Here is an 8756-nt window from a genome sequence, read left to right as displayed (position 1 = left end):
TAAATCAGAAACTATATTCTTAGTCTAGATCTCTTTGATAAGATCCAAACATAGTTCTGTACTGGACATCTCCGAACAGATTAATGAAAGCCACCAGAGATTCAAATTTTCCACAACTGAACTCATTTTCCACCAAACTCAGCGTACTGTATACCTTTACTCATCTAACTGAATAATCCGAAACCTTCAGAATTATTCTATGTTATCTCTCAAGTCCAAGGTGATAAGTCAACAAATGATCTTCGATCATCACTATACAGTGTCTCCATCTTCCCATTCCCACTGCCACTGAACTCCTTCCAGGATTACAGCGTGCTCTCCTCACTGACCAACCCGCTGCCACCCTGGCCACAGAATACATATACTTCCCATGCGGTACCCCAGGTAATCTTCTAAAAGCTTAAGCTTTTCAGTGGCTCCTACTACCTAACAGAGATGAAATTTGGTTTGGATCTCTTGATAATTGACACATTACTTTAGTTACCAACATTTTAGAATTATATTTTACTTACCTTCTGGATCTGAGTGTCTCCTGACAATCTGGGTGGCCTGGCAACACTGAGCCTACATCCTACATGGCAGCATTTGACTGGACTGATTAGCAGCTGCCCGGATTTCACTAAGCTTATGTGTCAATGAATAATTGGTCTCCGACTTAAAGATTAAAACCATAACTCTGTGACTTAGAACATAAAACACTTCATAATATTGAAGCTTCCTAACTCTATCACTGCTTGCACAGTTTCACAGGCTTCCTTTGATCTTTAGCCAAAAAGCACCAGTAACTTTTTGTACAAACATGCCATGATGTTGGATACATATGTGCCTTCAAACTTGCTGTTTCTTCTGCCTAGAATGCCCTTCCCAACTTGTCTCCATCTAGTTAATTACTACTCAATTTTAAAAACTCAGGAGCCCTTTTTTTTTTTTTTTTTGTGGACAGCTTTCCCACACGTGGTCCCTCGCATGCAAAGACTTGCCCTCTGTTCCCCTGCAGGTCCTTGCACATACCTATTTCATAAAGTGCCAGGCATACATACCTCTGCATCTCCACTGTTGATCTGCGTGTCTGTCTACCCTCTTTAGATTCTTTTCATGAGTGGGGAGGGGGAGAGGAGCACAAAGCCTAGTCCTGTTTGTAATTATGTTTTGAGCACTTTGCTTGATTCTTAACACTTGGTTAGCACTCAGTAAATGAATGAGCTTATTTATTTAGGAATTCCAGCAGTTTATTAAGATGGGGGGAATGTAGATAAAGTAGAAGATAACAGAGAGGAGAGAGGAATAGAGTCAGAGGAGAGGAAGTGGGAGGGAGATGGAGAGAGCCAGGGAGCACAGCAGTCATAGAGTCATGGGCCCACCACCCTGCGCTCTGCGCTCATGTTTTTCCCTGGTGTTTTAAGATCAAAACAAATTCAGTGTCTTCCTTCTTTCTCCTATTTCCGGCTACTACTCTTTTAACACTGCCGCCAAAATTGCTGTCCTGGGGTACTTCCTTTGCATAAAGGTGATTCACAAACAGAAAGGCATTCTTTGTTTGCAATAACTGAACAAAGTAATAATGCAGCCAGAACTGTTTGAGTTCCTAGAAAATGACAAGTAGTGTATGTAATAGTAAATCACAAACACTTATATAGAAACTACTATCATTCTTCTAAATCCCTTTATGTATATATCTCACTTAGTATTCACATACAACCTAGAGAGTCTTGTACTATTAATAGCATCATTTTTATTTTACAGATGATGAAACTGAGGCTCAGAGAGGTTAAGTAAGTTGCCCGAGGATCACAGCTAATAGCTGGAGTAACCCGTGGATGAAAGCAGGTGGTCTAGTTCATGGGTCCGTGTTCTCAGCCAGTACATCACACTGCTTATCAATGAACATGAGTTGAAAAAAACGTAGCAGATCCAAAACTTCAGGAGTTAAATGAAAATGAGAATTAGAGATATAAAATTAAAGAGAAACTGCTAGAAGAAGTGGAGAGGATAACATAGTGGGACATTTACAGACATACTGACATATGGGAGGCTCAGAAGTATCTACAGATACGAGATGATCTCTCTCCCCTTCGTGCCCATGTCCACCTCTGAGTCCACCACCTCCCCCCAACCACTCATATTTGGGGGCTGGTCTCTTGCCTCCACCAATTTTAATTATTGCACTCTTCCCTGCTCAGAGCGAGATTGACACATGGCTTCATCCCAACCTCTCTCTGACCTGAACACTGTGGTAATTCCTCTCGGAGGCTACTGTTTTCCAGGATTCCGATTATAGGTGAATTGACTTCTATTTTAAGAGCCAAATCTGTCAGCATGACTGAGAGCCCCTGCCCCCCGACCTTCCCATCAGTAGCTGGACATTCACCATCTGATCAGGTCTAGTGAATATACTGCAGTTAAGATCTTTGTGTTATGTTATTATCCACAGTAATGAAACTTTAATTTCACAAAAATCCACAGAATTAGAAAAGTAACTTTATGTCCTTACATGAAATGACAGGCCTGGCTCACAGGCCTGGCTGAAATAATTCAACTCCTCGATGGTCACCGTGGCTGCTTGATGCAGGGGGTGGCCAAGGATCCTTTGTGTTAAGTGTACCCTCCCCAGAAAATTCAGTATCCAAAATTCAGCACATTCGGGGAATTTATGTAAAAGACTGTTTTCCCCAGGTGATCATATAGGAGTCATTGAGCTTATTCTGGACCTAGACAAGAATAGCATTGACCCTCTGCTGAGAGCTGTTCCCAGGCTCCTGAAAGTGAAGGAATGCAGGTACTGAGCTGAGCTTACAGACTCAGGGAGATAACTCTGCCACCAGCCACTCTCCAGCCAGCCCCTCTGGACCTACGTCTCTGGACACAACCAGCAAAAAATACAAAAAGAGAAGTGAGTCCTCCCATCTCCAAGGAAGAATGAGGGGTGGCTTGGACTTTGGTGCATAGGACAGAAAACCTGCAGCAGCTACTGCTGCCAAACACACTTAACGACAGGGGTGGCCCTTGAGCACCTTCCAGTGCTGGGCTCAGGGACTAGCAGGTGTCCTCCTGGTGGGGTGGTAAGCTGCAGCGAGAGAGCCCTGGGGAAAGACCAGGAGGGGCATGGAATGATTTATATCTTCAGTCTGGGGTCTCAATTTGATACACCGAAGTCTAAGGACCCTTAGAGATAATAGGGTGGGGTCACATGTTTCTTCTGGGTTCTCTCCAAGCACAGTGAAGAAAACCAGCCCTTTTAAAAAAATGCCAGAGACATTCACTTATAAACACTACAGGCCTGGCACGGATGTTGCTTAAACAGCTTTCATTTGGTGAAACTGTTCTGAACTGACACAAAAGGGGAAAAGCCCCCTGTCTCTAGGTCCCCATCTCTGCAGAATCCAGCATTCAGTTGCTGGCAGCAGAGGGACTTGTGCATCCCACACTCCGTGAGAGGACCCAGGGAGAAGAGCAGGGTTGAGTGTAATCCCAATCAAAATTCTGGCTGGGGTTTTTAAGGTATTGATTCCTGATTTTATATAAAAATGCAAAAGATGTAGAAAAGCCAAAATAATTTTAAAGAAGTTGGAAGATTTATACAACTTCAAGGTATAATTTGAGATGGATCACAGACCTCAGTGGAAAACCATCATCCTAAACCTTCTAAAAGAAAACATAGCAGATGGAGAGAGATTTCTCAGACAGAACACAAAAAGCAGGACCCATAAAAGGAAAATTGCTGTTCAGTTAGGCTTTATCAAAATTAGGAATGTCCACTAATCAAGACAGCATTTTAAAATTACAAGACAAGGCTGAGAGAAAACATTTGCAAAACACGTATCTAACAAAGAACTCACACGAGTCTATACAAAGAATACCTACCAATCAACAAAAAGCCCAATTTTTAAAAATAGGCAGAAGACTTGAACATATACTTCAGAAAAAAAACAACAGTAGTTTGCCAATTAACTCATGAAAAGGTGCTAAATATCTTTACCAGAGAAATGCAAATTAGACCCACAATGATATAGCATTTCACAGAATTTATAAAAGCAATGACGAAAATAAAGACTGACTACACCAAATGTTGACAAGGATGTAACTCAACTGGAACACTCATACGTTGCTGGTGGGAATATAAGACATACAGCCACTTCGAAGATCTATCTGGCAGTTGGTTATATAATTAAATTTACATCTTACCCTATGACCAAACAGTTCCACTCAGGCATTTATCCAAGAAAAATTAAAGCATGTTCACAAAAAGATTCCAGCAAGAATGTTAGCAGCCCTGTTCATAATAGCTCCAAAAGGGGAACCAACATAAATGTGCATAAACAGTAAAATGACTGAACAGATTATAGCATGTTCCTCCAGTAGAGTATTTCTCAGCAACATAAAAAATGAACCACTGACACATGCAATAACATGGATACATCTCAAAGACAGAATCCAGACAGAGAATTATGGTGGTGAGCCCTAAATCCATTGACTGGTGGTTTTATTAGAAGAAGAAAGGACACACCGAGACACAGAAGGTGGCAATGTGAAGGTGGAGGCAGAGATTGGAGGATGTCTGCAAGTCAAGGAGCACCAAAGATGGTCAGGAGCCACCTGAATCTAAAAAGAGACAAGGATTCTGCTCCAGAGCCTTCAGAGAGAACATGGCCCTGGCAACACCTTGATTTCAGACTTCCAGACTCTAGAACTGTGAATTTCTGTTGTCAGTAGGGGAAATATATGTATTTGTGAACACTTTGAGTGTTAGTTTTCTTCCCAACTGGTCAAAAACCAGTGAACGAAAATTATGCCGACCAGAAGTCAGTGTGGCTCCTTTTCAAACTGAGCAGTTTACCATCAATTCAAGTTAGCACTCCGGAAGTACATGATGTTCTTAGCAAACTAAGGTTTGTATTATTAAGAGTCCTGGAACCAAAAACCCAAAATTGAAAGGGAACAAGAAACTTAACTGGTTCTGACTCCTCACATCTTTTGCATGCCTGACTTTCAGGAATCCTTTTCATAACATCACATACCGTGGTTAACCTCAGCCTAATAGCACAGCTCCTACAGAAGCTGCCCGTTCATGTTAGAGGGCTCTGTGCTTGAAAGTTCCTTAGAGATACTCCCAATAACCCTAGCCAGCTCTGCCCATTGGAGCCACATAAAAAATGTCTGCTCCCCACCTCTACACAGCGACTGAAGTGTTTTCATATACCCAGCTGTATTCCTCCTCATGTTTAATCTTACTCACTTCTCCAGTGTACGCGTGTGCAGATATGGCCTCAAACGGCTATAGCCAACAAGCAGCCCAGAGCTATGGGGCCTGCCCTACCCAGCCTGGGCAGGGCTGTTCCCAGCAGAGCAGTCAGCCCTACGGACAGCAGAGTTACAGTGGTTATGGCCAGTCACCGGACACTTCAGGCGATGGCCAGAGCAGCTATGGTGGTTCTTATGGACAGACGCAGAACACAGGCTGTGGCACACAGTCAGCTCCCCAGGGGTATGGCTCAGCTAGTGGCTATGGCAGCAGCCAAAGTTCTCAGTCGTCTTACGGGCAGCAGTCCTCATACCCTGGCTATGGCCCCCAGCCAGCTCCTAGTAGCACCTCAGGAAGCTACGATGGCGGTTCTCAGAGCAGGGGCTGTGGCCAGCAGCCTGGCTATGGTGGACAGCAGCATAACCCACCTCAGGGCTATGGACAGCAGAAGCAGTACAACAGCAGCGGGGGTGGTGGAGGGGATGGTGGAGGTGGCTACGGCCAAGATCAGTCCTCCGTGAGTGGTGGTGGCGGCAGTTACGGCGGTCAGGACCAGAGTGGTGGCGGCGGTGGCTACGGGGGAGGCCAGCAGGACCGTGGGGGCCGCCGCCAGGGCAGTGGCGGTTACAACCGCAGCGGTGGTGGCTATGAACCCAGAGGTCGTGGAGGTGGTCATGGAGGCAGAGGCGGCATGGCCGGAAGTGACCGTGGTGGCTTCAATAAATTTGGTGGTCCTCGGGACCAAGGATCACGTCACGACTCTGAACTGGATAATTCAGACAACAACAAGGCCTGGGCGAGAATGTTACTGTTGAGTCTGTGGCTGACTACTTCAGGCAGATTGGTATCATTAAGACAAATAAGAAAACGGGACAGCCCATGATTAATCTGTACACAGACAGGGAAACAGGCAAGCTGAAGGGTGAGTGAACGGTATCATTTGATGACCCACCTTCTGCTAAAGCAGCTGTTGACTGGTTTGATGATAATTCTCTGGGAATCCCATTAAGGTTTCATTTGCTACTCAACTAGCAGACTTTAACTGGGAGGTTGTGGGCAATGGTTGTGGAGGCCGAGGGCGAGGAGAACCCATGGGCTGTGGAGACTATGGAGGTGGTGGCAGTGGTGGTGGCAGCCAAGGAGGATTCCCCAGTGGTAGTGGTGGCGGTGGAGGACAGCAGTGAGCTGGGGACTGGAAGTGTCCTAATCCTACATATGAGAACATGAACTTTTCTTGGAGGAATGAATGCAACCAATTTAAGGCCCCTACACCAGATGGCCCAGGATGGGGACCAGGAGGCTCCCACATAGGGGTAGCTACGGAGATGATCATCATGGTGGCAGAGGAGGCTATGATCGGGGTGGCTACCGAGGCCGAGGAGGGGACTGGAGGCTTCCGAGGGGGCTGGGGTGGTGGGGACAGAGGCGGCTTTGGCCCTGGCAAGAAGGACTCCAGGGGTGAGCACGGACAGGATCGCAGGGAGAGGCCGTATTAGCCTGGCTTCTGATGTTCCAGAGCAGCTTTTTTTCCTGTACCCAGTGTTACCCTCGTTATTTTGTAGCCTTCCAATTCCTGATCACCCATGGGTTTTTTGTGTCAGACTATATAATTGTAACCATACCTCTGGTTCCCATTAAAAACCATCATTTTAGTTAAAAAATTAAAAAAATAAAAAATAAAAATCATGCCTAAAAAAAAAATCTTGACTGCAATGAGAAGGATGCAGTCCTTCTTATTCCATACAGCTAACCTTTCTTAAGCATCTATGAAAACACCCAACTCTTAGATGGTTTCTTGGGCTCTTTTCTGGTGACTACATTCTTTTCCATTATCTCTTCTTCTTGAGATGCTGAGTTCTGCAGACCTCCATGCTTAAGCTACTGGTTTTCACTGAGGCTCTTCCATTCTCCTGACTTAATATTTCTGATGAAAATATCAAAATAGTGCCTCTCTTCCAAGAACTTTCTCTGGGAGGCTGTGTCTAAGATAAAATATTTACTTAATTACACATACACAAAGGCATATAAGTACAATATGAGAAGACAAAGTAATTCCCTGAAATTGATAAAAAGTGTGTTTATTGTCTGTTTCTCTTCAGTTCTGTGACAGAGGGAAAATTTCCCCTTCCATCCTTCTTGAATTTTTGTTGGACTAATAATAAAATTGACACAAGACCAAGTAACAGGAGAAAAAGAAATCTTAATTCATGCACATGGAGGTCACAGAAACCTAAAAAGTGGCCAAAGCAGGCAGCTTTTATACTTTTAGACAAGGAATAAATTTGTAAGACATTGACAGGACAAAGAAATTTAGGGTTTGGGTGCTTAATTAATGAAGATCTAAGTAGAATTTGGGCTTGGGGTAGTAAAAATGTAACGAGATTGTTCATGCAGGCTTCTTGGTCTGAATTCCCTCTCTCTCGATAAAAGGATGTCCTTTTACCCCCAGATTCAGAAAGGGCACCTTTCATGTGGGAGATTTATTTCCTGCTTTCAGTGAGACAAAGAGGAGGCTCAAAGTGTCCCTCCTGTGTTAGCCGTTTCTTAAATAATTCAAAGTAACCTATATGTCACTGTGGCACATTTAGGGGTGGCCTGCCCTGGGCCCCGACAGTGTATACTCTTCCTGGAAATCTGACAAGTCTTCGGTCTCCCTCCTTAGCTGGTTACCAACCTTCCTTTTCTCTCTTTTCCCCTGCCTTTGCTTTTTCTCTACCTTTCCAGTGTGTATTGTGTTATTTCTCCTTATCCAGTAATGTTCATGCTTTAGAAGTTTTAATTCATTCATGCAGTTGCTGAATAACTTTGCTGTCCGTCCCACATCAATTTACCAAGTGTATTGGTTTCCTCGTGTTACCGGATACTAAGACCCCTCATTTAGGAGGCCCGCCAAAGTGTGGGGCCTTGCCTGCTAGCTGGAAAGAACTCACAGCTGAGGCAGAGGGACAGAGGGAAACTGCTTTTATTTCTCAAAAGAGGGAAAAGAAGGAAAGGGCTTGAGCAGGGAGAAGGAAAGAAAAGCACTCAAGCAGGGAAAAGAAGCACTCGAGTGGGGAGCCAAGTGTGGGCCCGCCAAGATGGCCCGTAGAGGCAGCTCTGGCCCGAGTTGGGCCATGTGGACTTTTATGGGACACTTCTGCCTTCAGTTCCTCCTTCCGGGTGTGATGGAACCAGTCAGTCCTTGTTCAAGCTTTTCGGTCCTTCTATGTGCTTTTCCAGTTGTCATGGCAATTGTCAACCGTCATGGCACTGGTATTGTGTCAGTTAGCATGTTAATCATTACACTGAGCATATAATGAGGTTCAAGGCCTGCTGGAAGTCAAATCCTCCACCGTCTTGAACTCTGTGGGTTCTAACCAGTTCTTGTTTCTTCTCTGCAGCTGCCTCCTGAGACTTAGATAAGAATAATTGGTTTCTATTTGAGGGAGGGGCAGGGGTATGATCCTGGGTCAACAGCCTTGGTAACAAAAAGGAACGGTGCTTGCAATCTGGTGGACCCAGCACCCCCCCCCCCCAA

General features: G+C 44.7%; 1 pseudogene; it reads left to right on the top strand.

Moving 5' to 3' along the window:
* The first annotated feature begins 1620 nt into the window (after positions 1 to 1620).
* Positions 1621 to 7239, top strand: LOC116152331 (RNA-binding protein FUS-like; annotated as a pseudogene).
* Positions 7240 to 8756: the final 1517 nt, after the last annotated feature.

This window comes from Camelus dromedarius, chromosome 3 (genome assembly GCF_036321535.1).
Source record: "Camelus dromedarius isolate mCamDro1 chromosome 3, mCamDro1.pat, whole genome shotgun sequence".
NCBI classification, from domain to species: Eukaryota; Metazoa; Chordata; class Mammalia; order Artiodactyla; family Camelidae; genus Camelus; species Camelus dromedarius.
The sequence above is the reverse complement of the archived record's forward strand: the minus strand, read 5'-3'. Positions and strand labels throughout refer to the sequence as shown.